Below are 26,381 nucleotides of genomic sequence, written 5' to 3'. Positions count from 1 at the left end.
ACAGAGCACTCCTGCCCGAGGGGCCCTGGCCGAGCTCTCCACTGTTCCAGGACCTCTTCCTCCATTTGGGTTGCCCTCCACCCTCCTTTCCCACCTGGTTAGAAGCCCTACACCCGCAAGCCGCCCAGCTCAGCCCACAGCTGAACCCACTCTGTCAGCAGGGAGCAAGACACTCAGCGCCAACTGTCACCCTGGAGGGTCCCAGAGGGCCTTGGAGGTGCTTAGGGAACAGTGATCCCAGGCCTCATTGCCAGTGCTAGCCCTCCAGGCCGGGGTCAAGGCCAGAGCCAACCAACAGTTGGTCAGAACAAGTCACTGACTAACTCCTTAGAAGTTCAAAATACCCAGACCGGTTCTCTCCCTATCGTTACCTTTCAATCAAATATAAGGTCACTTAAGGTGTTCTGAGGGCCTCCCCGCTCCCCTCCCCACTGCCCAGCCCTCCAAACTGGGTTCCTGCCTTCCTCCCAATTCCTGAAGTCCCCACCCTAGACCAAGCCCCATCCCTTCCTGCTCTGATTTCTGCCACCCTCCGTCTGGGCCACAGAGGCCTGGGGGTTCTGCTTGGCCAGAGGGACCAGCCCTAAGGAAAGACCCCATGCAGATCCCCCTCCTCCTCTCCCAGCTCCATGGTCCCTTCCACTTAACTGAGGTTGGGAGTGGGACTTGTAAGGCAGTGCAAACAGCTCTGGAGACGTTAACCCACTTTGGACAAACACTCCTGAAATTTATGAAATGTTCAGGCAAATCAAAATATAGAGATGGAGTATTCTCCAAGCACAAGAGGGCTTGTAATGACACCAGGAAACGCCGGCTTAAAGCTCAGCACATGGAGGACTTCTGTCCGACTTAAAACACCTCAAAGGCACCTTTGAACTGACCCTGAAATAGTTTTAATTGCTGATAATGATAACTGGTATCGTGGGCAACACAAACATATAAAACAGCCTCAGTGCGGGGAACTGCTTCTTTTGAATCCACTGCCAGCTCGACTTTGCTCCTGACTTACAGGAACGGGGGGCACAAAGGGAGGCACCTTCCCTCTGGCCTGTCAACATGGTCTCTCTGTTTTCCCATCTGGAAGAAGTCAGGGAAGGCAGGAAAGGGAAGAAGGAAAAGCCAGCGGAGCTCCAACACGAATGGAAATCTCCAGGTTACTGGCAGAAGCAGTAACAGACATTTATCGAGCACCTAGTATGCGCCAGGCACCGGGCTGGTGGCTATAAATTAGCGTTAAGGCACCCTGAGTCTACAGCTAGGTAGGGATGGGCAATGCCAAATAAGTGGGTTGATTCAATTCCAGACATATTTCTTGAGGCCAACCCTGCTTCATGCTGAGAGATGAATCAGATCTGAGCCCTACGTCAGAGTTCACAGGTGAGTGGGGGAGAAAGACTCAGATGCCCCAATTCCAGACAGATGAGCATGGGAGGTGGGCGAGATGGCGGCCCAAGGAGCATTGGGCACCTTAACCCCCCCAGGAATCAACCACTTTTATCCAAGAAAAACAAAAATGAAAGGAATGTTAAAGGGGAGACCTGCATTAACCCTGAAACCAGGGAGTGAAGGCATCTGCCAACCACAAACTTGGACTGATTGTTGTTGCTCCTGGCAGACTCTGTGGAAGGATTCGGGGGTGATGGCCCTGGGGCTGAGCCAGCTCGGGTGGACGACCAGACAGAAAGGCAGTTAGCCGCGGGACAAAACAGTCCAACTGAAAATACTTATATGAGCATAGAAAAAAGACTGGGAGGAAATACACCAAAACAATGACAGTACTTGTTTCGGGGTCGCAGGATCACAAAGAGCTTGATTTTCTTTCATATTCATTCTGAGAATATGTTCTTTAATAAGAAAAACAGTCCTTAAAAGTAAAGAAACTTGTTCTTGCAAGTTCTGTAACTTTAAAGTTACTTCCAAAAAAATAGGTTTTAACCAGGAGTGTGTGGGAAATCTCTGTCCCTTCTGCTCAATCTTGCTGTGAACCTAAAACTGCTCTAAAAAATAAAGTCTATTTAAATTTTTATAAATTTTTTTAAATTAAAAAATTTTAAGATGGGGGATAATAAAATAACACGGACAATAGTAACCACTATTGAAGCTAAATGAAAGGCATTAAGGGTTCACTTGAGTTTCCCGCAACTTTTGGGTGTGTTCGAAAATGTTCCATAGTAAAAAGTAAAACAATAAATAGACAAAAGCTCCGTGCCAAGACCCTCCCAGCCTGGCCTGTGCTGTTCTGGGCCCGCTGCCCGGCAGTCTGCACGTCACCCAGTCTTGAGTACCGGCACCACCGGTCACCCGGGCCGGGCAGGCTCCGTGTGCCTGCTGTGGGTCCTCTCCCACGTCCTAGTGCAGAGATCCTCAGCTAACTCCTGCCTGCAGCACCAGCCTGCACACTGGGCCCCAGGCTCCGGGCTCGGCACACAGCCCTTCAGCCCCCTTCCTTCCCCCAAACCCATGGCAGCGACACCAGCCTTGTCCCCTCCTGCCAGGGCTCCTGCCAGGGCTCCCCTGTCCTGCACTTCCTCCTCACAGGCAGCATGCAGCAGTGAGCATGCACCAGGCTCTTACGTCTTAAAAAACAACCCCCTTGCATGGCCCAGCATCCCCCTTAGTCAATGACTATTTCTCTCCTTCCTTCTCAGTCAGTTTCCAGAGGGCTGGCCATACTAGAGGGACCACGGCATACAGATGCCCCACTGTGGGGCACATGGGGCTGAAGGCCACCCCTCTCTTGCCAAGCCAGCATGCTCCAGATCTGCCTGGAGGAAGGGGTGCCTTGTTCTAATTCGCACAGAAGCGCCATATGGTCCAGATGCAGCCCAGCTTCCCTCTGCGTCACCGTGTTCACTCCACTCACTCCCCAAACCCCTTCTGTCCCCTCCACCCTGCGCTGCACCCTTACAAGGGCATCAGTGACTCCCATGACTACATCCCCAGGGCCCCACAGAGAATCTGATTTTCTTTTTCTTTTTTAAATTTATTATTTATTGATTTTTATTTTTATTTTTTCCCCTTAAAGGAGGCACTGGGGATTGAACCCAGGACCTTGCGCACGCCAAGCATGTGCTCTACCACTGAGCTACACCCCCACCCCCAGGAATCTGATTTTCTCAAGTGTTTGCATTGCTGCTTTTCCTCCTAGGTCTTTTCTGCTCCACTGGCTCCTGGGACCCAGGTTTTTGCATCGTGTGCCTCAAAGACGACTCCTCTCCATCTTTCATGGAGCCTTTCTCCCTGAGGATCCCTCCATAGCCCTTTCACTCTCATTCTCCACTCCCCCTGGTCTGTATGCCTGGCCTCACCTCTCCCCCTTGCTCCAACTGCCCATTGCCATGTCCACCTCCACGTCCAAGTGCCACTTTCAATATTCAAGGCATTGTCCTCCCCGACTTGCTCTGCCCAATGTGTTTTTTTAATTGAAGTATAGTCAATTTATAATGTGTTTATTTCTGATGTACAGTATAGTGATTCATATATATATATATATTCTTTTCCATGTTTTTTCATTATAGGCCATTACAAGTTATTGAATATAGTTCCCTGTGCTATACAGTAGAACTTTGTTGTTTATTTTATATATAGTAGTTAGTATCTACAAATCCCAAACTCCTAATTTATCCTTCCCACCTCCTTTCCTCTCCTAATAACCATGTTTGTTTTCTATGTCTGTGAATCTGTCTCTGTTTTATAAATAAGTTCATTTGTGTCTTTTTTTTTTTTTAGATTCCACATATAAGTGATGTCATACGGTATTTTTCTTTCTCTTTCTGGTTTACTTCACTTATGACGATTTCCAGGTCCATCCATGTTGTTGCGAATGGCATTATTTTATTATTCTTTATGGCTGAGTAGTATTTCATTGTATAAATACACCACAACTTTATCCAGTCATCTGTTGATGGACATTTAGTTTGTTTCCATGTCGTGGCTAACGTATATAGTGCTGCTATGAACATTGGGGTGCATATACCTTTTTAAATTTGAGTTCCCTCCAGATTCTATGCCCAGGAGTAGGATTGCTGGGTCATATGGTAAGTCTATTGTCAATTTTTTAAGGAATCTCCTGTTTTCCATAATGACTGCACCAAACTACATTCCCACCAACAGTGTAGGAGGGTTTTTCCATACCCTCTCCAGCATTTATCGTTTGTTGCCTCATGTGTTCTTTATCCAGGCAAAAGGTACCACCATGGAGCCAGTTTCCCGAGTTAGCAACACCGGGGTCATCTTCACCTCCTCGCTCCTCCCACTGCCCCATCCAGTCAATTCTGGGCGGCCACGTTCTGCTGGCTCCTCCCGAGTCTCTCCCTCCCACCCGCCCTCTGCACCCCCACTGCCCCACTTCAGGCCAAACTACTGCAATAGTCGTTCCACAGGACTCCCAGCCTGCTGTCCTCTCCCTGTTAATCCACTCTCCTTGGGCTGACAGAGTCCTGAGATGGAAGTTACTCATGTTACTCTTCTGCTCAAAACTCCTCCACGGCTCCTTAGGCCAAAACAAAACCCTGACCCTCAACCTGGCACGGGAGGCCCCGCCCTAGCTCACGCTCCACCTACACCAAATGACTCACAGTTCCTCAAACATGCAGGGCTTTCTTGTGCCTTTTCACAAGCCACTCACTTGACCAGGCAAGCCTCCCCCGTGCCCCTGTTCTCCTGGCGAACCCTGACTCTTCCCTTTGTAGTCGTCTAAAATATTGCCACCTCTGGGAAGTCTTCTTTGATTTCCCCAGCAGACTTAGGGGCTCCCTCCTCTAAGCTCCCATCACAGGGACTGCAGTCCTCATGCCACCTGCAAGCTGCCAGAGGCCAGGGCCAGACCCACTCTGAGTTGGGGCACCAGCATGAAGGTTGTGGTCTTTCTGGGTCTTTGCTCACATCATTCCCTCTGCTCATCCATCCCCTAAACCCTGCTCACCTTCACCTTTTCCCAGGACGCACTGCCTACTCTTCCTCAGCACTCGCTGTCCTCAATGGCTGTGAATGTCAGGCCTGGCAGGGCTGCCTTCATCTGGTACATCAGTGGCTTCCAAACTCTTTTTTTTTTTAAACTGTGATCATAGTAAGAAAGACATTTTTCACCATATCCTAGTACACAAATGCATTACAACATATGAAATTTATATACCCATATACAGACATATATATAAAGCAAATGCATTTACTACATGACATGATACACTCTGATATTTTCGATTTTACTCCATTTCTTTTTCTTTTTTTTTAAATGCTGGTAATGACACACTAAATTAAGCTCCCAAACCACGAATCGGTCCCCACCCACCATTTGAAACCTCTGCTGTAGCCAGCGAGGGTCACTAAGGTTTCTGGTAGTGGAGCAGGGTGAGTAGAAGGGTGGGTTAGGACAGTGCTTCTCAAATGTTCGAAGGGAAAGGACCCATTTTGCATATTTCCAATCTCTCATGTACTTTACTTTTAAAAAATACAATGAGAAGGAATTATTAGAAAAGAAAAAACAACAAAGATGTAACAATACATGAGCCCTGATTTGTTACTGTGAGCCTGTGGGGACACTGCAGAGTGGGGCACGCTGGGAGGTGGACGCCAGCCTGGGGCCTGGACTCAGCCACTAACTGGCCATGGGCCGTGGACAAAGGACTTAACCTCTCCCAGCCTCTGGCTGTGGGCTGTGGACAAAGGACTTTCTTCCAGCTTCTGCTTCCTCCTAGGATCATCCTGGGAGATTAATAAAACAATCCACACCGCAGGGAGGGGCTCAGACTGGAACCTGGTGGACACCCCACCTCCTGGCACTCACGGTTAGGATTCTGTCATACCGGTCTTTCTGAGACAGCCTCATCCTCTCAGGTTCCTTCTCAGTCCCTCATGGTCCACTTCTGCCAAACCGCCTCAGCTCCTCAGTTCCTCTCAGTCTCAGAAGGTGGCTTGCATCCTACATGGCAGAGAAAATAGTGAGCCCCAGGTTCTGTCCACTCCTCCTTTCTCGAGGACTCTTCACCCATCCAGGCTTTTATGGCTGAGTAGTATTCCATTGTGTGTGTGTGTGTGTGTGTGGGGAGATATATATATATATATAAAAGACGCCAAGATGTGGTGTATATGTATATATCTTTATCAATTCATCTGTTGATGGACATTTAAGTTACTTCTATGTTCTTGTCCATTGTACATAGTGCTGCTCTCAACATTGGGGTGCATGTATATTTTCGAGTTAGAGTTTTCTCCAGATATGTGCCCAGGAGTAGGATTGCTGGATCATATGGTAAGTATGTTTTTAGTTTTTTAAGGAACCTCCATATTATTCTCCATAGTGGCTGCACCAATTTACATTCTTACCAACAGTGTAGGAGGGTTCCCTTTTCTCCACACCTTGTCCAGCATTTATTATTTGTAGACTTTCTGATGATGGCCATTCTGACCAGTGTGAGGTAATACCTCACTGTAGTTTTGATTTGCGTTTCTCTAATAATTAGTGATGATGAGCATCTTTTCATGTGCCGGTTGGCCATCTGTAACATACATTTAAATTAAATGTGTATTGTTAACATTTTTTTCCATAAATTTCTTAAGTCTAGACAGTCAACAAGACAATAAATCAAGCCCTGATCTGTGGTGTTTGTCATTTTCCATGATGTAATATTCCCTCCATGGCTGACTTCAAGCCACCAATGTGATGTCACTGAAAGCAGAGGTGGGAAGAATAGCGCAGTGATACAACATTATATAGTATTTCCACAGACCTAAGAGATGTAAAGAATTTTAAAAGCATGAACAATAAAATATTGTAAAATTCTTAGGAAGTGATGCATTTTGAGTACTTATCTTTGTTTTTAACGTAATTTATTTAATTACAATTTAATATAACTTTTTCATAATAACTAGGTTTAACCACTGTGTCACAAAATTCCAGAAAATGTAACAATCAGCTTTTAAGAGCTGGTCTGATCTGAGCATACCTGGAGCTGACCCTCACCCCCAGCTCAGCTCTGCCCTGAATGGGACTTTCAAAAAGCTCTACAAGCCTAATGGCCCCTTCCAATGTATATTTTTCAGGTCCTACCTTATAAGCAAAATTGAACTCCTTTTCTTGCTCTCAAACCTGCTCCTCTCCAGGGCTGCCATCTTGGTGAAGGGCTTCACCATCCACCCAGGGACCCAAGCCAGAAACCAGAGAGTCACCATCCTGCAACCCTCACACCTTCTTCTCTGGCACCAGGTCACTGCCATCTAAACCCCCCACAAGTTTGGTCCTGCTCTCTGTCCCCAGGCCTGCCCTGGATCACAGTCCCATCATCTTCTCCCTGGACCCCCATGACCTGGCCCCACCCCTCCTGCCCACCTTCCTCATGGCATCAAACCACTCATTCTATCCTGCCCTGGTCTGTAATGGGCAAAGTCAGGCTTCCCAGAGCCCAGTCCTCATTGTCCCTTGTCCCATCTCTCCAGATCCCTCTCTGGCATGTTCTGCACACTTAACCTCTGTTCCACCTGAGGCCCCCCTAAGGCATCCCACCCTCCCAAACCAACATGCCTTGCACATGCCATGCCCTATCCCTGGAATGCCTTTCTCCATTCAATCTTGTTTCACAGAGTCTTAGTCATTCTTTCGGGCTCACCTCAAATACCATCTCCATCATGAGCACCCCGTACCAAGCAGAATTCATTCATTTGTTCATTTAAGCATTCTTTCATTACTAATATCTCTTCAGTGCTATGTGCCAGATTCTGTGTTAGGTGCTGGGGACGCCAAAATGAGCCAGATTCTCACCAAGTGCTCAGTCTTATAGGGGAAACAAAACCAAGGCAATCAGCGCCCTGGCAGATAGAGCTCTGCAGAGGATGCTGGGGAAGAGCAGAAGCGGAGCGTCCTTGCTAAGCCTTCAGGGGATTATAGCCCTTGGTCTGAGCTGTGATAGATGGGTAGGAGTTAGCAGGTAAGGGATGGGGGAGAGCATTCCAGGAAGGAGGCAGGTGCAAAGGCCCTGTGGCATGAGACTGCAGGATGTGTTGGGAGCTATATGTGATTCAGTGTGGCTAGCCCTGTACGGTCAAGAGAAGCCTACAAATAATAAAATAATGCCATTTGCAGTAACATGGATGGACATGGAGACTGTCATTCTAAGTGAAGTAAACCAGAAAGCGAAAGAAAAATACCATATGACGTCATGTGTATGTGGAATCTAAAAAAACAAGATACAGGTAAGCTACTTATTATTTATAACTTAGATGACTGATTTCTTGAACATATGTAAGCACATTTGACTGTCCGTTATGATTGGATTATTACATTCTGTTGGTTCTTATTTTGTGGTGCTTTATTCCTTTGATAACTATGTACATTTAAAAAGCTAAAGCTCTAAACTGTTCTTAGAAACAATGAACAGTACAAATATGTAAATTTTTAAAATATGCAATATACTGTATATATGTATTCACATGCAGTATATTGTATATGTGCACTCAAACTGTATCAATTTTACCTAAGAAAACTGAGAAAACAAAAAAGACAAATGAACTTATTTACAAAACAGAAACAGACTCACAGACATAGAAAACAAACTTATGGTTACCGAGGAGGAAGAGGTGGGAAGAGATGAACTGAGAGTCCGAGATTTGCAGATACTAACTACTATATATAAAATAGATGAACAGTAAGTTTATACTGTATAGCATGGGGAACTATATTCGATATTTTGCAGTAACTTATGGTAAAAAGAGTATGAAAATGAATATATGTATGTATATGTATGACTGAACTATTATGCTGTACACCAGAAATTGACACAACACTGTAAATTGACTATACTTTAATTTTAAAAAAAAGGCTAAGCACAATATGAAAGAAATAGAGAGAGAGAGAGAAGCCCACAAAGGAAGGGAAGATAAGATCCAGAGGGATTTTAATTGGCACATGCAGAAAGCTTGATAAATGGTGATCATGGCAGTGGTGAAGGAAGCAATGAAAGTCTTCCCTGTCCAGAATCACAGGCCTTTCAAGGATCAATTTGAGAAATGTAACGGAAAGATACAGAGTAAGACTCAAGACTGGGTTAAGTGACGGAATCAGCAGTGCAATCAAGAAATGCTGAAGGCTACGTTCAGGGACGGTGCCGAGGAGAGGAGCAGACAGACTGGGAGTGTAGGAGTCAAATGGGTAGTTACCTGGTGACCACATGGAAGGGAAGACGGAGGGGGCTGCCCCAGTTTCTGGCCTGGGTGACTTGGAGGATGGTGGTGGCACTCTCTGGAGTGGAGACCCCAGAGGAATGGCTTTGCTGGGTGACTGAATTCATCCTGGGACATGCTGGATTGGCGGGACACATGGTATATATACCCAAGTGGAAAAGTCCCCTTGTCAGCTGGACATTGCAATCTGGACTTCAGGAAAAGTCCTAACTGGGTGTTGTCAGCAAGTCAGTATTTGGGAACTGTCGCCCCGTGGAGGGAGGGAGTTGGCTGAGGAGAGAAGGGATCCTACTCCAGGCCCGGGGATCCCAGCATCCACAGGGTGGCCGAGGCCGGGAGACAGAGAAGCAGTGAGAGAGGCAGGAGGCGAGAGTTGGGGTAGGGAAGGGAGTGAGGAAGACAAGAGACGGTGGGGGGGGGGGTGCAGTTCAGGGAGGAGAGCTTAGCACAGGTCAAGGCTGAGAAAGATGGAGATGCAGCTGAGGGTTTTGGCGACTTGGTGGCCCTGGTGACACTGAGTGAAGGAAGGCCACTGGTGAGGACAAGTGCAGGGCAGCGGAGGGAAGAATGTTGGGAAGATGGGATGCTGGCTCCAGGAGCACAAGGCCAGAGAGAGAACAAGGCAGTGGGTCCACAGCCCCGCTGGAAGGGCTAGACTGGGGCGGGCAGGAAGCTGCCTCTCCCGCAGCCACGTGAGAAGGACGGGTGGGAAACACGAGGGGTAAACACACGGATGGCAAGTCAGAAAGGTGGTGTATCAGGCCGGGTGCCCTGGGAAACAGATGCCAAATGGAGTTAGAAATGAAGAAATCTAGTGGGAAGCAACCCCTGTGAAAAAGAGGGGGCAGGAGCAGCGGGAGCGGGCAGGATGATGGCGGGCGGAGCCTCACATTTGGGGCAGAAGCCGGGAGGCCCTCATAGCCCTGCCTCCATGAGCACTGGCCACAGCTGCCGCCCCAACCCTCAAGGTTGCCCCTGGCAGGGAGGACTGAGCAGCCTCCATGACGGCCACAGTGGGGGCGCCCCATCTGGCGACCTCTGATTTCTCAGAGATGAGGGATTGTCTGCCAGAAGTGCGGTGGAGAGGTCACAGGTGGAGGGCAGTGGAGAAGGCCTGGAGCAGCTCTAGGGGAAAGGGAAAGGCCGGCTGCTCCAGGTGGGGCTGAGATTGGAGGTTCTGTAGGGGTCTAGTACCCCCGTGGGGGAGATGAGGGAGGCAGGAGGTTGGTCTGACTTGGAGCTAGGATGCCTAGCCTGGTCAGGGGCACTGGAAGGACACAGGAGTTGTGGGCGGGGGAGCAGGCCTGGGGAAGGGGGTATCTGATGTGATGTAGAGGGTCTGGGCCTTCGGGAGTGGGAGGTGAGGATGGGCTGGGGCGGGGATGCAGGGGAACTCCATGAGGTCAAGGACAGGGGTGGGAGTCATGGATGAAAACTCTGGAAGGAAAAAGGCTGGGATCAGATAGTGGGGACTCTGGAATTGTTTAAGAGCAGAGGTGGAACAGTTCTAGGTAATGACAATGTTGGGTGGCTGAGGAGGGCACAGAGCCATGAGGCAGGACTGTTTCAGGATATGGGGTCACAGCTGATGGCATGTTTTCAGTCCTGCCACATCCCCCGTCAGCCAGCAGCCCTGCAACCCTGTGTCTGACAGCCCCAAGCTCCTGGTGCAGGGCTAACCCTCCGGCACAGCACAGGCCCGGTCACATGCCTGACAGCTCCCACCAACGCCCCTCCGGGACAGTTCCAGGCTAAAGCTTGACCCTCGGACAGGAGGAAGGAGGATCCACCTCAGCCAGAGGCCACAGAAGGCTGAGAAGCCCCAGTCCCTGAAGGGCAGAGCTCCCTTTGAGGAGACACCAGGGTCCACAGGGGAAGTACAAGAGGGCATTTAACAGAGGACTTGACTGCCTCCAGGCACTCAGGAAAGGCTTTCTATTTCTAGCACCTGATGCCTGGGCTGAGATCTGAGGGGAAAATGGGGAGTCCTGGGTGAAGCAGGGGGATCAAGAGGAGGCTCACAGAGAGGCCCCACTGGCCCAGCAGAGCCCAGCCTGCAAACTCCCCTTCCTTGTCACATTGCCTTCTCCTGGGTTTTCAAAGAACTCTTGTTCCCTTTCACCACAGGGCCTTTGCCCACGCTGTCCCTTTCCCGGGAAAGCGCCCCTGCCTCCTCCCCCATCCTTTAGGGAATTGCTAAGTTTGGAAAGCACCCAGAATTACTTGAGGAAAGACTCTGTAGCAGATACATTTGAATTTGCCACACACTTCACTCAGAGACAAAAGCCAAGTCTGTGGCTTTCTCCCGTGGTGCCGTGTCCTCGCTGGTGAAAGGTGGGCCTTGCTGTGTGACAAAGGGGAAAGGAGTGGAGTATGAAGGAGACGTGAGCTCGAAGGCTCCCCACTGTGCAAGGCACAAAGCAGGTGCCCAAAATTAGCTGCTGAATGACTGAAGGGCCCGGCCAAGGCAGCATATTTAACATCCACCCTTTCCCCCCAGGCAGTCAATTTGCCCATGACTAGGCTCAACTTCTAGATGATCTTGGGGCCACGGCATATGCTGGGACTGCGCACCTCAAGGCCTTGGATTATACCTGTCTTGCTCAAAAACTACAGGAAGTTGCTAAAGGGGCCAAAAGAAGAACCAGGGTGCTTGTTGCTCTGTTCTTTTCCCCACCTCCAGTTGTTGCCTCATGGAAGGTCAAAATAAGCAAGATAAAAATCCGTCCGACTCAGCTCCAGAGAGATAGGAGTTAGGAAGGAGATCCACCCTTGGCTCTGCCTGGCCTGTCTCTCTCCACTGTGAGGCCCAATTCAGGATGGTGACCTCTGAGGTGGGCACCCCAGCCTGTGCCAAGGTCCCCTGCCTTTCATTTTACACTCTGTTCTGATCTCTCAGGAGATCCAAATCTGGTTTCATTTCTAGATGGTGGGCCTGGTTGTTTTCATCTTCTCTGAAAAAAGTCTGGTGTAAGTCAGGGAGGGGTGGAAACCCATGATCCTCCAAACCCTGCTCCCAGAGGAGCTGCAGTGGTGCTTCTCCTTGGAAGCAGGCCCAGCCCCCAGCACCTCGCTCCCTCCAGCCTGACCTCGGTGATGCAGCCTTCACCCCAAACCCGACCCGCGGAGGCCCAGGCCCAGCCAGAAGTCACTCCAAAGCCCTTGAGGCTGAGTAGGATCAGGCAGGCCACGGGGCCCAGAGGAGACTGATTCTCTCCAAGCGAGGACAGAAGAGAACTAAGGCACAACCTTCTTGGAACTTGACACCAGGGCTTCGCACAGAGGTGACTTTAGACCATTACTTGTTGAATGCCCTCCAGAATTATTTGAGTGAATGAAAGAATGACGTTGACACTGAGTCAAGAGCCTTCAAAACCTGAACACTTCTAGGGTGAGAAAGCCCTTTACCAGCCTCTTTCCCTTTGTCGGGAGAGCCTTACTCACCCCACCAATGGACAAGCGTGGCAGCCCTCCTCCTCCCTGCAGGTTCAGAGCGTCCCAGTCAATGAGACGGCCTGTTGCCTCCTTTCCACCCGGGCGCCAGCTGCCCCTTCCCTACGCTTCATTCCCACCTTGCTCTGCCTCTGTCCCTGCACCCCGTGCAAAGCACACACAGAGAGCCCTCACCCAGATCAATCTATGTGAAACTGTCTGGACACAGAAAGTGCTAGGGTAGGAAACACACACACACTGAAGAAGCACAAACTGGGCAAAAAGGTAGGAATTCAATTTCACTGACTTTTTTTTTTATGAGGGGGAGGTAATCAGGTTTCTTCACTGATTTCTGCTTTGAGGAGGTACTGGGGATTGAACCCAGGACCTCTTGGGTGCCAAGAATACACTCTACCACTTGAGCCATACCTTCCCCCTCCCTGATTTTTTGTTTTTTTCAGTTACGGGATTTCCCAGTGTCTCAAAAGAAAATGACAATCCCCAGACAAGCGTATATAAGTAAACAACGTAAAGACACTGGCAACAAACCCACTGTGGGTGGGAAATCACCAACAAGGGGAACTCTGCTCCCCTCTGAGAGTTCTGCAATTGTCCCAGGGCTGCCATTCCTGCTCCTCCGTCTACACTGGAAGTTGTGCAAGATGCTGTTGAAAGATCACACAGCCGAAAGGCAGGAACCTCAAGTTCCAAACCCATGACGGCCCCTAAGTCGCTGTGTGACTTTGGGTGAGCTCCTTAGTATCTCTGGGCAACTCTGTATGTCTCTCCACCTGTAAAATGAAGGCTGGCCTCTAGAGCTCCTACTGCACTCACAGTACCTCGCCCAGAACTGCCTAGGAAGGGCTTAATAAGTACAAATGGAAAGAAATGGCCCAGCATGATTTTGAGTCAATATAACCCCAAACCTGACTTAAGATTTGGATAAATAAGGTACCATTTCCCAACAAGTTCATCAGGAAGTTGGACAGAATGCATCCTCGGAGGATCAGAAGGTCTTAGAGATTTTCTTTTTCAACAACGAATTTTTCAGCCCAGGGGGTGAAGCGGGGTGGGGGGTGGAAATTAGTAGAAGTAACTCTGGGGGGGCAGTGGAGGGACCCATGTGACAGAATCACTAGCGGGGGCTTGCTGTGTCACGGCACCACTCCAGGCTGCCTTAGGCCTGCCTCCAGGCGGTGAGCCCTGGATGTGGGCCCTGCCCTTGTGGGTGCATGATGACAGTGACATGTGTCTGCCCAGTGACTGGATGCAAACCCAGACATTGCCCTAGCCGAGGCCAGGGAGGAGGTGGGTGACGTACTCTCGGATCACCCATGCATGAACACAGGTGGAGAAAGGACAGCCCTCCGGAAGACGGGCGTGCACGCGGGGTCCTGGGCCTTCTGTCCCGGCAGAGACCCCAGAACTCTGAGATGCCTGCTGTTGCCCTTGGAGAAGCTTCATCCTCGGGGGGTCTCATGCCCCTCCCAATACCCTCTACCCATCTCTTCAGGACTCAGGGGGACGTGAGGACCTCAGAGTCTCCTCAGGGAGGGTCTTCCCAGACTAGTTCTGGGCATGGCCACATGTGCACACCAGGATGTTCTGTTCCCAGGTTCCCTCTGCCCCGGAGGGGAGACAACCCAGTGGCTGGAAAGCTCAGCATGGGGGGGGTGGGGAGACCAGCTCCGCCCCTCACCCACCACGCGGGCTCTGGGAAAGCTACCTGGCCTCTGTTTCCTCTCTTATAAAATGAAAAACAGGACCATCTCAACAAGCGGTTATGCAAATTAAATGAAATAATGTACCGAGAGCACTGGGCAACCCAGAGCTAGCTCTTATTTATGGTGATGATTACACAGAGCTGCGAACCCTCACAGATCAGAGCAACAGCAGGCCTCAGGGACAGTCTGCCAGCCACGCTGCTGAAGCGGGCCTGGTCAGGTCACGTGCCCGGGACTGGGAAAGGCCAGGAACACCTTGCCGCCCCAAGCAGGGGCAGGCTCTAGGATGGGGAGTGCCCGTGGGCTGCTGTAGAGGTTATGAAACCCACCCCCTTAGTGGGAAACAGTCTCAGAGACAATGAGTGACATGCTAGAGGTCACACTGTAAGTTTGTAACAGTATTTGGACAAGAGGACATAATAACTTCTAATTTCTTCTCAGTGTGGCCAGATTATTTTCTCAGATATTAACCTGTGTTTAGATAGCTGCGTTCTTCCTTTCCCTTCCTATCCCAAGAGGGTCTTGGATCTGTCCTCTGAGCTTCAGGACCAGATGGAAGCCAGCACTGGGCACAGAAGTCTCAACTGCGGCCTGGAGGCAGAATCAGAGCACAGGGCCCATGCAACTGGACAGCTCATAGAAGGCCCCTTTCCTGGGCAGCACCATGAGCCTCCTGGGTTCTGGGGTGACCCTTACCAGGAGGAGGCCTTTAATGACCAAGATGGAATTTCCTTCCTGGCTGGCCAGATGGGAGCTAAGGGTTGGAACTGAGCTGATCTCAGGAGGGTGTTGGATGGAGAGTCATACTGTCCACACAAGTCACTGCTCCTTCCCCTTTGCGACATGGTTCCCTCTGACCATATCACTCATTTGTACAGGGCTTTACAAAGTGCTTTCACAATCGTCCATTCAGCCCCTGAGATTCCGCCTGTTAACCAGATGAAAAAAACAGAGCTCTATTAAATGGACCGGATTTGCTCAAGTTCACATTAAATAGTAACAGTAGGAGGAAGCCTCAATTCTCCCGACTCCAAGACAGTGGTCTTTACAACCTGTCACTGCCCACCCTGCACTGGTCTCTGTACGCAGCTGACCCCTTGCTGCCAGCTGAGCCTGCTCTCAGAGAGCACACTTCATTGTTACTAGGGTCCCACAGCCCAGGCCAGGCCTCCGAGGGAGAAACAGGCTTGCAGGGAGCATCTGGGCAGGCCTGCCCTTCCTGGAGGCCCCTGCCTTAGTGACCTGGCAGGATGCAATGATGACTTTCTAGACACTCACCTGACCTGGTAGTATGTCAACTTGGATGGAAGCTAAGGGCCTAGACATTAACAAAAACCCCTACTGCTGACTGGGAAACCAAAACAAAAAGTACAACTGGCCACCAAACATGAGAAAATCTGTAAACACACTAGCAAATAAATGCCTGCTAGTGGGGAGGGTATAGCTCAGTGGTAGAGTTCATGCTTTACATGCACGAGGTCCTGGGTTCAATCTTCAGTACTTTCATTTACGAAAGAAAGGAAAGAAAAGCAAGCAAGAAAGCAAGCAAGCAACAAAGCAAGCAAGAAAGAAAGGAAAGAAAGAAAGGAGGGAGGAAGGGAGGGAGGGAGAAATGCCTGCTGAATTTACGTTACTGTTTTTGTTGTTATGTCTATTAGGTTGGCAAAGTCTTTTTCCATCCATGTTATTGGTGTGAACATAAATTGATACAACTTTTCTACACACACACACCCCCAACACACACCCCAAAAGCCTTACAAGTATTCACTTCCTAAATACAACATGGTATCTTAAATTTTCCACCGCACGGAAAACAGACAGAAAACTGGCGAAAGCCAAATAAAGTCTGGAGTTTAGGTAACTGCATACCTAAATTAGTTAAATTAGTTTTGACAAATATACTCTGGTGGGTAAGACACCAACAGCAGAGGAAGCTGGGTGAAGGGTGTATGGAAACTCGCTGTTCTATCTTCACTTTTCTGCAAATCTAAAATCACTTCAAAATGAAAGCTTTTTTTTTAATGTTTCACCCAGAATTTCTTTTACCCAGAATTTCACTTCTAAGATTTTATTTCAAAACTTATCAGAGATGTAGATGGACATTTATGTACAAGGATATTGCACCACTTGCGGTGATCACAGGACTGTGGCAATTATCTACATGTTCAAGAACAGCACATTGATTAAAGAAGTTATGGTGTAGCCAATGATGACAGAATGTGGTCAGAAAGACTCACATTACAGTAATATGTATTGACACGGAAAATGCTTACAATAGAAGGTGAAGGGAAAGAATTAGGACACAAAACTATACATTTTAAGCCAATACAATTTTTAAAACAACGAACATAAGCAAGACAAGAAGAAAATACACCAATATACTAAAAGTAGTTACTACTGAGTCACATAATTAGAGTGAATTGTTATTTTCTTCTTTATTTATCATTTATATATCTTCTAAATTTTCTACAATGAACATATGTTATATTTATAATCAGGGGGGAAAAAGGTATGAAAAATCCCCAACCCATGGCAGTTCCTCAAAAATTTAAACACAGAATTACCGTATGACCCAGCAATTCCACTATGAGGTACACACTCAAGAGAACTGAAAACATATGTCTGCAAAAAAAACTTGTATGTGAATGTTCAGAGCAATATTATTTACAACGGCCTCAAAATGGACACAATCCACATGTCTAGCAGGATAAATGACATGTGGTATATTCATCCAATGGAATATTATTCTGCAATAAATAAGAATGAAGTATTAATGTGCGCTACACCATGAACCTTGAAAACATTGTTAAGTGAAAGACACCAGACCTCAAAGGACACATGGTAAGATTCTGTTCATATAAAGTGCTGAGAATAAGTGCATCCCTAGAGACGGAAAGTAGATTAGCGGTTGCCAGGGGCTGGGGCATAGGGAGCGACTGCTGATGGGCTGGGGTGCTAAAGATGTTTTGGAATTAGATAGTGATCATTGCACAGCCTTATGAACAGCCTAAAAACCACTGAATTAGACACTTTGAAGGGCGAAGTTTGTGGATTATTATATCTCAAAAAAAGAAAAGAAAAGAAAAGAAAAGAAAAAGAAAGAGAAAGGAAAAAAACTCCCCTGCCCAAATGCCACATTTCACTGCTTCTCACAGTTCCCTTTTAAAATGTTGTTTTCTTTACTTTTAAATGATGCTCAGGCCGATAGAATCCAGCTGCCCCCAGCAAAGCCAGGCTTTTGTAGGCAGAGTAGGCAGCCATCTATTTACAGGGCAGATAGAATCCTGAGAAGGTGACTGTGACCAACAATCGCTCCCCATCAGTTCCTTCCTTCCCACCAGTTAGTGGTCCTTCCTTCCCACCAGTCAGTGGTCCTTCCCTCTTTCCTGCCTGCCTTCCTTCCTTCACCCTCCTTCCCTCTTCCCCTCCCTCCAGCTCTAGAGCTACCCCAACCAGCCAGAGGCCCCACAATGAGGAGCTCCTTAGAGTTACCCTTTGCAACTGACACTCCATTAAATCTCCCCTATAAAATAGTTTTCTGGGATTTTAAATTTACCATGTGTGTGGGAATTAACTGATCAGAGCTTCTGGACATAAAGCTGGCTTAACGGGAAGGAGACAGGAGAGAGAACTTTACCAAAGGCAGAGGGAAGGGGAGGGTTCACAGCAAGCAGTGCCTCCTGGAATGGACCAGCCTCAGTGGGGCGTGAGGGCACTGGCGTCAGGAACCCCCAGGGACGGAGGGAGGACAAGGACATCAAGGCACATACACTGACTTCCTTCCTGGTCCTGAGAAGGCAGGTCTGCTTCTCAACCTAACCGGGCCTGAGGCTGCTCACCATGAAATCTCAGGCCTGGAGGCCTTTTAAGACATCCTGCGTGATGACATTGCTGCCCTAGACTACTGGGATCAGAAAAGGGAGAAGGGGAGCAGCAGGGGCTGGCAAAGCCAGCGATGCGTCCCTCCTCCAACCGCCCCCCGCCCCAGCCCCGCGGAGGGCTCGGCTTCAAGGACACTCAGCCACCTCAATACCTGTGTTCGTGGTTGGTCCTGGCTGAGCCTCTTGTTCTGCTGGAAACCCAAGGTCTCCACGCAGCCTCCTAAAGATGTATCTCCTGCAGGATGGGACCAAGAGCAAAGTCAAAAGACAACTCAATTCCAAAAATGTAAAACTAGGAAGAAGCAAATGAAAAATTAAAAACCGGCCTGAGGTTCTTTTCTGCAGGATGTACAGAACTTTGTAATGAGCAGGTGAGGAGATGGGCCTGGGACGCTCAGGGAGGGACGAGGAGGAGACAGGAGGTCCTGGAGCAGGGCAGCCCTTTGAGTAAAGATGCCACCCTCCTGCTCAGGGCCAGGCTGGGGTGGGCTGGGCAGACAATGTGTTGAAATTAAAAACTGGTGGAGGAATTTCAGAGTGGAAGCGGCAGTTACATAGTTCTGCACGTGAGAGCTCACCAAGGGGGCCTAACTGAGCCCCAGGGTTCAGGTAGGAGGCAGGGGTGGGCGGGATCCTTGTGTGTAATGGTCAACAGTCCTGCCTGTCTGGCAATCCCCTCTCTCTTCATCTGGACACAGCACCTTATTTTCCTGAGGGAGACCTTCACCTCCCTTGATTCCTACTGGGACTGTCAGCCCAGGATCCAGACCTGCCATTAGGACTCTGTCTGTTGATAACATGAGGAGGCTGGCACCACCTCTGCCCAAAGGCAGCCTTCCTGTCCCTGAAAGCCCGGGCCCAACTCCCCTGGCCTTCCTGAGGCCTCAGAGCCAAGACTTTCTTCAAGGCTGTGAGCTAGGATTCTTCTAATAGGTAACCTTTTGGGGCTTATGTTAGCTGGACCTACTCTGAATCTTTCCCTTTCTTATCAACTCCACATCTCATCCCATGCCAAACATGATGCAATGGTACTGATCATTCCCATTATTTACTGAGCACCTACCATGTGCCAAGAACAGCGTGCAGCCTGTCACATGTATTGTCTAATTCTCATTCCACAAACGCAGAAACTAGGATTCAGAGATTAATACCATGTCTAGAATTCCATAATTAAAAGAGATGGAAAGGGGATTCAGGTCTAGTTTGATCTAGCTTCCAAGCCTAAGGTCTCTCTCTCCCTCCCTCTCCTTCCTTTCTTCCCTCTCTGTCCTCCCAGTTTTGGATGTTGGGGGTTAGAGAGCTGAGTTAACCAGACTCCTCAGTTCCTGGCACTTGAACGCCACTGGTCCACACAAAGCCCTTCTCATTTTATTACCCAGCTCTTCCCATGTCACGGCACCACCTTCCCGTTGCCCAGGATCACGGCTCACATGTCATAGGGCCTGCCCTCTACTGACAGGCACTCCAGGTATTTGGAAGAGTCTAACCTTTGGGATTCTTTATTTCCTTGAGAATCAAAATCCAGTTTGACCTGGGAAACTTTTCCCATTAACTCTCTAGCACTCCTATCAATTGGCCAACCTATCAGCTTTATTGTGGGCTTAGCTCTGGGCTGGGCTGAGATGCGGCACTGATAAAGGGAAAGATTCAGTTTCCACTTTCAAGAAGTTTAAAATTCACACCTCCGTCCACTCAGCAAATAACATATGGAGCACAAACTTCATGTGCCAGCCTGAGGACAGAAAGATGAATGCAACAGTTCCTGCCCTGAGAGCTAAGAGGAGACAATTTAGCAATGAGACCTGTTACAAGACTGTAGCAGGGGAGATGCAGGAAAGCTGGGAGGACACTGAACCCAGGTCTGGGCATGGCTCGGCTAGTAACACTAACCCCAGGAGTCATGAAGAAAGAAGAAATATAAATCTGCAAGTACATTTGTTTCTCCACATCTGCCTCACAATCACACAATAATGCTGGACGGAATTTTCATCAGACTTGGAGGGGAAGTGTGGCGTGGCCAGACTTAAAACGCAGACTATGCAGCATGTGGTAAATTAGATGTGGGGAGCCCAGGGGACACCTCAGAGAAGGAAGCAGCCATTCTAGACCAGACCTGTGGAGACTGGAACCAAGGAGTCCCGCCTGCCTGTCAAATGGGACACAGATGTCCCCATATGCAGATGCCTTCCCTGGAGAAAAAGTGTGTTTGATATGAATCCCAATCAAAAGACACAGTGCAGAAGGCACTGCCCTGCAGGCAGGAGTCACAGCTGGGCTGCTTCCGACACGGGTAACTCCACTGTGGCCCGGGAGAGGTGGCAGTGGGGGCAGTTTAGCTAACAATGCTTATTACAGGTCCTAGCACATAGTTGGGCCTCAAAGCAAAGATCTTACATACTGAATGGTTTCTTCTCATTAAGAAAGGGATGTTCCAGCGTTACAGCAGAACCCCAAGCAGCGCGGGCTTCCTTGTGAGGTGGTAAGCTCTCTGTTATGAGAATTGTTCAGGCAGAGGCTGCGCACCCTACGCAAGTGTTTTTCAAACTCTTTGTGACCCATCACACACGTACAAAAACATCACACAAAAAGCAAAAAGTTTCACAAAATGATACTCTTTCTTCCATATGCTATGCCCTGGCATTTGTGCTCTATTTCATTTTTCATAAATGCTTTTCACCCCTAAAAATTGGTTTCATGGGCCACAAATGGGTGGAGACCCACGATTTAAATAACAGTCTCATGCTACTAGCCAGCATGTTCGATTCCCTGACCTCCACAGTGCCACCATTTCCTCTTTAACGCAGCTCTTGACACCAGGGGGCCCCTCGAGACATCACTCACCCCATCAAAAGAGCGATTCTCTTAGAGCTGAGCAGGTACTAGAAGGAGAAGGTTCTGCTGACAGGTACATGGACTCCCTGGTACAGCTGCCTAGAGACCAAAGCCTCCCATTCATCCAACCCAAGTATTCATTAAGTGCCTACTGCATGCTGGGCACTGTCCTAGTCTCTAGGGACACAGTCATGAATAAGATACTAAAAGATCCCTGTCACAATGGCAAGGCTATGGATAAACTGGAACCCTTGTACATTGTTGGTGGGAATGTAAAATGGTGCATCCTTTGTGGAAAATGGTATGACAATTCCTTGAAGGGTTAAACATAGAATTGTGTGGGATATACATACAAAGGAGTATTATTCAACCATAAAAGGAAGGAAATTCTGATACAAGCTACCACATGGATGAACCCTGAAGCCATTATACTAAATGTAACTAGCCAGACACAAAGAGACAAATACTACATGATTATACTTATGGGGTACCTGGAAGAGACAAATTCATAGAGACAAAGCAGAATGGTAGTTGCCAGGGTCTGCGGGGAGGGAAGATGGGGAGTTGCTGTTTAATGGGTACAGAGATTCAGTTTGGGATGATGAAAAAGTTCAGGAAATGGATGGTGGTGAGAGTTGCAGAACGTGAATGCACTTACTGCCACTGAATTGTACGCTCCAAAATGGGTAAAATGATAAATTTTATGTTATGTATGTTTTACCATAATTCTTTTTTTTTTTAAACCTGCCACATGGAACTTAAGTTCTAGAGACACAATCTGGAGAAGGACTCATTAACAAAGAGTGGCATTAACTCCCCCACCTCGGAGCAAGGGTCATAAAATAAACTACATCCGGGTTCCCCAGAACCTGGGTGGGGTGGCAGGAGAGGGACAAGAGACAGGACTCCACGCTCAGGTTCCCCCACATTCTCTTCACACTGAATAGTTCCTTGTATCTGTTTTCAGTTTTAAGCACGTTCAGGTAAAACTCTGGGGCAAAAAAAAAAAGGGGGGCACCAGTTATAACAGTTACGGATCCAACGGGGGATGCTGATGATGAGGGAGGCTATGCATGTGTTGGGGGAGGGGGTACAATGGGAAATCTCTGTACTTTCCTCTTAATTTTGTTGTGAAAATAAAACTGTTCTTTTAAAAAAATGGTCTTTAGGGAAAAGAAAAGGCCACCACTGCTTTAAAACATGTCTTTTCCTAAACCACTGCCTTCCCTCTCTAAATGACCACTGGTGCAGAGATGTTCCCATGAAGAGTGAGCAGGCAGGGACCACTGTGTAGGAGGGGTCCCCTGAGCACTCCACAGGCAGGCACTGGCTTTGTGAGGGGGATCCCATGAGTAGGCAGGGATATGGGGAGCAGGAGACAGCCCTGGAAGGGTGGGGCTCTCAGAGCCCTTCTGGCCCTTTCCCTGTGCCGGGGTGGTCAGTTATCAGATCTCTGGCTCCATCTCCTCCCGAGGGCAGGGTTCTCAGCTGAGTCACCTCTCATCTTGGCCAGGGTGGGGTATATGGAAACGGCACCCAATTTTGGCTTTAGAAACCTTAGCTCCAAGTCCTGGCTCTGCCCTTTGTAAGACACTTAACATCTCAGCCTGTTTACTGAGCTGTAAAATGGGGATGAATGGCACCACCCGTCTCCTGGGATATGATGTGCCACAGCACTGCAAGAGGACGCCCAGCAGTGCCAGGTGCACAGGGAGCTTTAATGTTTGGGGCCCCAAAGCACAGGAATGGGGTCTGTGGGCCTCAGCTGTGCCCAAGAGGCCCTGGGGCGCCTCTACACCCTTGGACCTGCCATGCCAGCCTGGCCAGTCCCAGTGCTCGATTTGGGTGCAGAAGGGGCACCTCGTGCACAGCCACACCCAGAGCAAGCAGCCAGGGAGAGCACGGACTGACAAGACAGCAGCCCTGGGATGCCTGAAAGTTTTTCGGAGCCAAGTCATGGTTTCAGGAACTGGTTTCAGAGGAAGACAGGTTCGGTCTGCTGCCCCTCAACCCCTTCCCCAAGGACCATGCCCTACCTTACCCTAAACCCCACGTCCACATGTGACAGTTATCCACTTTCCACACTGGGCTTTGACTTCTTGAAGGCAGGGATTCAACCTACTCACCTCTACTCCCCTGGCACACAGAGATCAGTACCTGTGTGACCAGTCAGTGATGGTGATGGTGACGACAGCACGGGGGGGGGGGGGGGGGACAATCACAGAAGCTACCTAGCACGTGGCCTCACCACGGTGTAGCATAGTTCTGAGTGTCTTGCTTTAACTCGCTTAAACCTCACAGAAGTCCTAGCAGGTGTGTACTACTGCCATAATCCATATTTTTAATGAAGGGGCCAAAGTGCAGAGAGTAACTTGCCAAAGGTCACATAGTGACAGAAGCAGGACTTGAACCCAGTGCCTCAGTTTGCCTGTGTACAGCTACTTACTCCAAAGTGCTTGGGCCGAGGTGCTTACCTCTCTGTGGACTCCTCATCCATGGCAAGAGAAACATCTCAGGAAGGAACTTTCGAGTCCTCAGGCCTCCTTCCTGGGCAGGCCCTGCAGTCCCCTTGGAGATGTCTCTGGCCAGGAGGCCATCCCACGGCTGTACAAACCTTCCACTGACAGGGAAGACACAGGGCATCTTTCTCAGAAAGAACCAGGCCTGCTTCCCTCTAACTTGGCCTACCCGCTGGATACATAGAATTGTCCCCTTCATGCTCAGGCAGCTCTTCAGGAATCTGGACTCACCTCTCTTCTCCACGCCGACAGTCCCTGCCTCATCACCTGCTCCTCTGTCCCCAGACCACCTCCTTCCTGATGGCCCACCTGGATATTTCCTTCTTGGCTAATCTCCAGGAGCCTGCACCTCATGCTGGACTTCCACGCGTTCTGAGGAGCAGAGAGTGGAAGTGGGCTGCACCCCCTCCGTTGTCCTGGGTCTGCACCTCCGATGTGTGGCTGGGCTCTCCTGAGCCCCACACTCCTGGTCTTCACGGAGCCTGTGGAAAACCAGCCTCCTTGGGCCCCTCCACAAGCCCATCTCAGGCACCCCCATTATGGACTTGGATGATGAAATCCGTTTAACCTAAATGTAAAGTATTACATTTTCCCTTGTAAAATCCCCTCCTTTTTTTTCACCTTGACAATATTGTCTTTTGTTTGTTTGTTTATTTGGGGCTTTTTTGTTGTTTTTTTAAAATTGAAGTTCAATTACAATGTGTCAATTTCTGGTGTACAGCACAATGTCCCAGTCGTGCATATACATACATATATTCGAACAAGGATGTTTTGAATCCTGACTTTGTCACCCCAAAGCCATTTACTTGTCCCTCCCAGAGCTGTGTCATCTTCAGCCTCAAGAAGCCTACCTTTTGGGTCTTCATGATTTAAAACTTAAAAGTTGATAAACAAGACAGGTTTCAATTTCCTCATCTCTGTTTAAATCTAGGACTAATAATAAATGGATTTGTCTCTGGTTCAATCACCTCTCCCTGGAAATGCCGATTCAGGGACGTGAGTCAGCCTAGATGACCATTTTGGGGGAAAGGACAGGTAGATTGTGCCACGGGAGGGAAGGGGGTTCCGCTAACATCTCTACTGTTGGGAGCCTCGTTTCACTCCATCTGACGTTTGTTTCTACTCCCCTCCAGTTTGAGGACTGTTCTCAAGGAGGCAAAGTTGGAAACAACTGGAATTGGGCACTTTTTCTTTCTCTCTTGACATGAACACTTGGTGCTTCCCAGTAGCAGAGGGCCTGTCTTTGCCTTGTTCCTCTTCTTAACTCCAATAAGGAAGCAGACAAGCAGACTTCGTGCTGGCTGGGATTCCTTTACAAGCACCACTAAGTCTGGACTTCGGTCCTTCTGGACGTTCTGACATGGGTGTATCACACTTCAGGTATCATGTACACGTGAAAAAACCGTAGGTTTGTTGAAAATCTAAGCTCATCTGTCTTTTAGTGCTGCCCCTTCTTCTCCCTATTAAAATTATTTGTGATTTCATCATCAGAATCTACTGTCCACTATTTAGAGTGCTTAAGCTTCAGTGGTTTTTCTCTACCCCTTCACATTATATTCCTACTTTAAAAAAAGAGAATTTCGTTAGGCAGCTTCTTAGAACCACTATGTGGCCAAACGGCAGTCCACTTTTGGCCTTGGGGACACATCAGTGAATGGCTCTGCAAACCCCTGAAATCTTTCCAAAGACTTTTGATACTGTTATTTTACTTTATTATTGTTATTCTTCCCATTGGGAGAAAGTTTCATCATTTTGTAATCAAATAGCATTTGCAAATATCAGTAATAGGACTGTAATGTGCTATGCATGCATACTATATAACAATCTACTGTTAATACAGAAACCTCCTGGTGGTGTGACATATCTCCAACCCCACTGCCTTCTACTTAATGTTCGCTTTCTCAGATGCTGTGGAATAAATAATCTTTGTCTCAGAAATACCTGGCCTTTCTTTGAGGTCCCCTCACTTACTGGAGCACCCCTGCAGTCACCCAGAGTGACTCCCAGAAGCAGACCTGGGGGCCAGGTGGCCAGTGAGCCATAAGGGGACAGGCTACAGAAGAAAGAGACCTGGCCCTGTCTCAGTGAGTGGATTATCTTCAGGCAAAGCAGTGTAAATGCTGGAATCTGTCTTCCAAGCCCACCTCCCCACTGCCCCCCTCAACCCAAATCCCAGCAGCTTTGCCCTGACCTCTGGTCATTCAGGCCACCCCATCCAGGGCCCACCTCACCCCATCCTCAGGGAGCATCCAGCTCAGCGTCCTTTCTCTACATCCACCTTCAGAACATCGGGAGCGTCTATCAGGATGCTTCCAGACTGATAAGAATTTACTCACAAATTCACACTGGTGAACAAAGGAATCCGACAGCAACAGTAATGGAGGGGTTTCAGGCTATGAGGCAGACGAGGGAAGACTCGCCCGGCGAACCCAAGATTACAGCACGCCTCACACCCAGGACTAGCCCTAATCGGGAGCAGGTCAACAGCACCCGACTCACCCAGTCACTGGTTCCCACGAATATTCTTTCTGAAAAATAAAACATCAATGGCCAAAACACTATTCTAACCATTTTAAAGAGAAATTTTACTAAAACGTGGGCCGCAGTTCTCCTAATGCCTTTAAAAATATTCTTTTCCCACTGAAGCGGTCATCATCCAGAGCATTCCCTCCGGAACTAGACAGTAATGTGATCCTATTTCCTTCTTCTCGTTTCTCTATCCTTCCCCATGGCTTTCACTGTCCTGTTATCGACATGTCTATCTCTAGAAACCTACCGCTGCCTTCCTTCCAGGCATGCTCTTTTCTTCTACACTGGGT

The 26,381-nt window shown here is 48.7% G+C and overlaps 1 non-coding gene across 1 annotated transcript in view; it reads right to left on the bottom strand.

Annotated features, from left to right (window-relative positions):
- LOC107033318 (uncharacterized) overlaps positions 1-26,381 on the bottom strand; it is a 96,421-nt gene that overhangs the window by 743 nt on the left and 69,297 nt on the right. Inside the window, exons 8-12 of the transcript XR_012058908.1 lie at positions 23,794-26,090; positions 23,518-23,663; positions 18,364-18,446; positions 5,805-5,920; positions 4,925-5,057 (exon numbers count right to left, since the gene is read on the bottom strand). This is a non-coding gene — a transcript (uncharacterized protein). The remainder of the gene's footprint in view (positions 1-4,924; positions 5,058-5,804; positions 5,921-18,363; positions 18,447-23,517; positions 23,664-23,793; positions 26,091-26,381) is intronic.

Source organism: Vicugna pacos, chromosome 15, assembly GCF_048564905.1.
Source record: "Vicugna pacos chromosome 15, VicPac4, whole genome shotgun sequence".
NCBI classification, from domain to species: Eukaryota; Metazoa; Chordata; class Mammalia; order Artiodactyla; family Camelidae; genus Vicugna; species Vicugna pacos.
Note: the sequence above shows the minus strand (reverse complement) of the source record. Positions and strands in the feature narration are given on the sequence as shown.